The following is a 6,191-nucleotide window of genomic DNA, read 5'->3' on the forward strand; positions in this document are numbered from 1 at the left end:
CCTCTTTTCACATTTCAGCAGCATTCACTGGTGTTACATGGTGTGACGGCATGTTCAGTGCAAAGTATGCGTGTCATATGTTCAGAACCAAGGCTGCAGGGAAGTCCCGTGATGCACCATGGGCAAGCGCTGCCAGAAGCACCTTGGATTCATTACATGTTTGATTTTGAATTAATTTTTGGTCGTTGCACCTTCAGAAACCTTTTACTATTGCCAAATTTTTCATGACCCCATGTGGGGTTGAGACCCACAGTTTAAGAAGCACTGATACTGGGGATCACTTCTTCAGAGTCACAGAGACAGGACATAGAATGCTGTGTCTAGAGAACAGACTAATTTGACTAGAAGAGAAAGTGTATGAATGGAAATAATATGAAATAAAAATGGAAAGGTAAGAGGAACTCGTATTGTAGCTGAAATGGAACTTGATACCTTACCTTCTAAACCCGTCATCCCTTCAGAACTTCTCATTTTCTTTTGAGGATGCCAGATTCATAACCTTGGAGTCATACTTATTCTTCCCTCTCCCTCAGGACCTCTTTCCTCTATTTCTGTTTGCTTACCGTTTCTTACCTCTGCAAAATCTCTTACTTTTGTCTTCTCTTCACTAATGCAGTTTTGAACTAGTTGATTGGTACATACTTTCTTTGTAGTTATTTGCTGCTGTAAATAGCTTTCTACATATGGGACCTTTCTTCCTATCTTTGTTCTTCTTGGGGTCTGTGTTTAATAGTGATATACTGCTAAGGCAATACTAAGGCATTGACTCCACCATTTAATGACTTTCTTTTGCCTCTTTTTGTATCCCCGGTGCTTTAACACAATGCCTTGCACATAGCTGATGATTCATAAATGTTTATTGGCTGATCGTCTAACTGATTTTTTAAAGCTCCTTGTGAGTGGAGTTTGTTTCATTCTGATTATTTGTACCCCAAGCATGCAGCACGGTGCCCGGAACATAGCAGGTGATTAATCAAATGCTGATTGATTGATAATTCCAAATTGTTTTTTTACAATGGTTGGACCAATTCACAGGTCCCTCAGGGGTACCTTAGTATGCCTGTTTTATTGCTACTCATCTAATATTGACCATTTTTGTCTTTTGTCATCTTCACAAATCTGATAGGTGAGAGGTTAAATTTCAGTTTAAAAAAATTGCATTTCTCATATCATTAGTGATTTAGAATGTTGATATCATATTTCTGACTTGTAATTCTTCTTTTGAAAACTGCCTCTTTATGTTTCTTGCCCACTTTTCCATTGGGGAATGGTTCTTATTTTTATCTATTTCTATCCATTCCTTATACGTTTTTGCCATTAAACCTTTCTCAGAGATAGGTTAACTACTCATCTTCTAATTCTAACTGCATTGATCGATTGACATAAAAGCTTTTCAGTTTTATATCATTTAACTTGTCTGTTTTACCTTCTCAAATGAGAGTGAGCATGGCATGATGAGAAGGAGAGCCTGCCTCAGAGTGAAGATGACCTATGTTTCAGTTCTCATCTCTGAGACTTTCTGGCTTTGTGATCCTGGGCAAGTCACTTAACTTTTTAGTGTTCTACACAACTCTTTAGGATTGAAAAGTGCAGAGACAGTGCCAGCTTGCATTGACAGAGGAAGTTCCATATTTTGGCAAAATCTATCCTTGTGATTATTTCTATCCCTCATTTAGTTAAAAATTCTCTCCCAAGCCATAGTTGTCAAAGGTAGCTCCTTCCATTCTTCTTCTATTTGTTTATGATGTCATCTTTTATATTTAGATCATGCATTCATTAGAGGTTATAGAATGTAACTTGGTTGATTTGAACATGTTTTCTTCTAAACTTTCTCAGCAGTTTTTCTTCTCCCCAAAAAGGGAGTCCATATCCTCCTAGTGGTTGCTGTCCTGGGGTTTGTTGAATACTGGGATGCTGTCTTCAACTGCTTTTGGGTCTTGTTTACCTAATCAATTTCATTGTTCAATTTTGCTATTTTTAAAAACCTGTCCCAAACAGCTTTGATTATGGAGCATTTTAGAGTATAATTTGAGATTTGGTAATGCCAGGCTGCTTCTGTGCCTGTGTATTTTCCTTGTCCTCTTTGATGTTCTTGACCTTTTGATTCTGCCATATGAGTTTTGATGTTATTTTGTCTAGTTCTAAAAAGAATCCCCTTGATATTTGGAATGGCATTAAATCTGTATATTAAAAAAGAATAAAATTCTTCCTGAATTTATGTGTTATCCTGGGGCAAGGCCCATGTTAATCTTGGTGTTTTTCCAATTTTAGTATTTGTGCTCCTGGAATAAGGGCAAAAATTAAATTTAACACCATTTAACTGCTGGGAAAGTTTGGAAGAAATCATGTTTAAACCAACATGTTATTTAACACCATATGTTAAGTATTTTCTATTTTTGGAGCATTGTGTTTGGTGCTAGAGAAGATAGAATACTAAATAAGATATGATGTCTTCCCTCTTGGAATTTATAGCCTAGAAAAGAGGGTACTGTACATGCACACATATAAATCTAAACAAAACATGATAATTATGTTATCTGTAAAATGCTATGGGAAACTTGCAAACCTCCCTTTAGTAATGTGCTGCTATTGTCCTTCTGTTTGCTAAAACTTGGAATATAATTGAATAATTATTTCTGAACTCAGTTCATCAGGTTGTGTTGTGTAGGACGAAACAATGTACATATTGCTGCTATAATTCCAGTCACCATGCCCTATGCCAGCAATGCAGAGATAAAAAGGACATAGTTCCTGGCCTCCAGGAGCTTACATTTTATCAGAGGAGACAACGAATGCATAAATAAGTGTATATAGAATACATACCATTAGGTGGTGCAGTGGATAGAACACTGGGCCTAGAGTCAGGAAGACTCATCTTCCTGAGTTCAGATCTTTCCTCAGACACTCACTAACTGTGTGATCCTGGGCGAGTCACTTAACCCTATTTGTCTCAGTTTCCTCATCTGTAAAATGAACTGGAGAAGAGTATCTTTGCCAAGAATACCCCGAAAGGGGTCACAAAGAGTCAGATACGACTGGGAAATGACTGAACAACAAGAAAACACAAAATAAATGCAAGGTAATTTTTGGAGGCAGAGCTGTTGGAGCTGGGCAGATCCCAGGTAGATCCTTGTAGAAGGGGAAACATGATGTAAGTCTTGAAGGAAACAAGGGATTCCAGGAGTTGGCGATGGGAGGCAATGGCCTTCTAGGTCTGGAGAACGGCCAGTGCCAAGGCATAGCAATGAAAGAGTGTATCACGTGGGAGCTCACTTCATAAGCTTCAAGGAACGAAAGCTGCAAGAAGGCCATTTTGACTGGGTGTTAAATGGTGAGAAGAGGAATCAAGCCTCATAAGGTTGGAAAGGTGGGCCAGACAGTGGCCGGATCATGAAGGGCTTTCAGTGGTAGGTGAGGTATACAGATGATCCATTATGTAGAGGACTGATTTTAAGATGATCCAGATTTGGCTAACACTGAAAAAAAAATGGCTGCCTTTAATGATATGATGGTGTTCTAATGTAGAGTAATATCAATATTTTAAAAAGAAATTCATTGCTGGGGGAAAAGGCTAACATCAATTTCACTGCTGATAACCTTTTGTTGTTGTTCTTTTGGTCAGCTGTGTCTGACTTTTTGTGACCCTGTGGACCATGTTGTCCCAGGAGTTTTCTTGGCAAAGATACTGGGGAAGTTCACCATTTCTTTCTCTGGTGGATTAAAGCAAACAGAGCTTAAGTGACTTGCCCAGGGTCACATAGCTAGTAAATATATGAGTCTGGATTTGAATTCAAGTCTTTCTGACTCCAGGCCCAGTGCTCTATCCAGGAGCCTTCTAGCTTTCTTTAGCCCCCTTTTGTTTGTTTTCTTTCTATTAGCTGGGTCTTTGCATTGTTTCTTCCATTTAAACTTCTTTAGGTCAGGAATTTTTTCATTTTTAACCTCGTGTCTGTCTTTAGTACCTGGCATATAGTTGTTGTTGTTCAGTTGTTTCATTCATATCTGACTCTGCCAGCATGCCAATAGCATGGGGTTTTCTTGGAAAAGGTACTGGAGTGGTTTTCTGTTTCCTTTTCCAGCTCATTTTACAGATGAGGAAACTGAGACAAACAGGGTAAAGTGACTTGCCTAGGGTCACGCAGCTAGTAGGTTCCTGAGGCCAGATTTGAACTCAGGAAGATGAGTCTTCCTGACTCCAGGCCTGGCATTTATCCACTGTGCCACCTAGATGCCTGGGCATATAGTAGGCACACAATAAAAGCTTGCTAATTAGTTGATTCATTATCCAAAAAGGTAACCACATTGTGATTATATGTGTATGGAGAGTAGATATATATGAATTTTTTTGAACCAGAATGAGGTTAATCAAGATACTAGTGATTGCTGCTGCAATTCTGTTTTTGCGATTCAGTTCATTCATGTAATTTGCCTGTTCCATGAGATGAGTTCCTAATAATTTGACAGAATTAAACTTTTGTATTTTTAGTGCCCTCAGGGAATCTGCTATTTAGAGACTCATATGGCAAATATTTTTCTAGAGAAGAATTTTTTGAAGTAAAAGGCTTTTTGTCATGTTTGCAGATCTAAAATTTTCATGTATCTGGTTTCTTTAAAGCCATTACAAATTCTGATTTTCTAAAGAGACTCTAAATAATACCTGTTTAAATATTTATGTGTCTATAGGAATCCATGGGAAAGAGCTGTGATGGAAGAGCTTATGTTATTACTGGAATGTGGAACCCCAACACACCTACATTCTTGGCACTTAACGAAGAAACTCCTAAAGGTGAATTTTCTCCAAAGGTTTTTCATTGTTTGGCTCAAGATATTGCTCTGTGAAAATATTACTGTAATGTAATACTTAGGAAATATTTATTGGTTATTGGTAATGGTCATGGCCTTAAAGATGCAAAAGTAATTGTTCCTGCTTAAAATCGTGGAAACACTTTGATGTGACGAATACTAATTGAGGGTCTACTCATATCCAGGGCACTGGGAATATATAGACAAAAAGAAAACAGTTTTGACCCTTAAGGAGTTTACATTCTACTTGGGTTTGAGCTGGGTTCAAACTGTCATGCTATATCTCTTGTCCGGGTTTCGGCCAGACTCCTAGAAAAAGCTGTTGATGCTCAATACTTGCACTTCCTCTCCACTCATTTCTCAACACTGTGCAATTTGACTCTTAGCTTAGTCACTCAACTGAGAATGCTGTCTCTAAAGAGCAATCTTTGGCCTGTCAATTGTCAAGTATGGTGTACTTTTCTCAGTCCCCATCTCTTTTGACCACTGTTGAGTACTTTTCCCTCTCTTTGTCTTTTTGATACTGGTCTTTCTTGACTATCCGTCTACTTGTCTGGATGTTCCATCTTTCACTTTCTTCAGGTGAACTGCCATTTCTTTCTTGCCCCAATTGTACTCTGGAGCTGTATCAACCTCTCTTTTCTTTATCCACTCCCTCTGGATGACTTCATCCGCTCTTATGGACTTGTGTATAATTTGTCTGCAGATGATACAGAGAGAGAGACAGAGACAGAGATACAGAGACAGAGAGACAGAGAGAGAGACAGAGAGAGAGAGAGGCAGAGAGAGAGACAGACATGGAGAGAGAGATAGAGAGAGAGACACACAGAGATACAGAAAGAGAGACGGACCGACAGACAGACACAGATACAGACCGACAAGTGTAGAATCTGGTGTACATCTCTCAGGGTATGATATGGATGATGATCTGATAAAGGAGTTGGGAAAGTAGTTGGATAGAAGAGAACTGGAAGAGAGTAATCTGAGGAAAACTTAGAAAGGAAAAGGCATGTAGGAGGAGAATGTGGGCAGCAGAATCACATTTATCAAGAAAGATAAGCACTAAGAAAGGAGCATCATATTTGGCAATTAAGATATCATTGATAACTTGAAAGAGAGAGGTTTCAGTTGGGTGACAGGTCAGAAGCCTGATTGCCAAAGATTGAGAAGTGAGAGGAGTGGAAGTGGGGCCAGTGAGTCTAGATAGCTTTTTCAAGGGAGGGAATTTGCAAGAGAAAGGGAGGATAATTGAAGGGTAAGTAGGGTTGGTTAGAGGATGTTTTTTTAAGGATGAAGGAAATTTGGGGTAGAGAAGGAACTGGTTGATTCTCTCTCCCTCCCTACCTCCTTTCTTCCCTTCATCTCTTCTTTCCTTCCTCTCTTCTCAA

General features: G+C 38.9%; 1 non-coding gene across 1 annotated transcript; it reads right to left on the reverse strand.

The window, feature by feature from the left end:
• Positions 1 to 2,191: 2,191 nt before the first annotated feature.
• LOC114032906 lies at positions 2,192 to 2,295 on the reverse strand. Its single transcript, XR_003567899.1, has one exon. It is a non-coding gene; the product is annotated as a U6 spliceosomal RNA (small nuclear RNA).
• Positions 2,296 to 6,191: the final 3,896 nt, after the last annotated feature.

This window comes from Vombatus ursinus, unplaced genomic scaffold (assembly GCF_900497805.2).
Source record: "Vombatus ursinus unplaced genomic scaffold, bare-nosed wombat genome assembly UNPS02005887.1, whole genome shotgun sequence".
NCBI lineage: Eukaryota > Metazoa > Chordata > Mammalia > Diprotodontia > Vombatidae > Vombatus > Vombatus ursinus.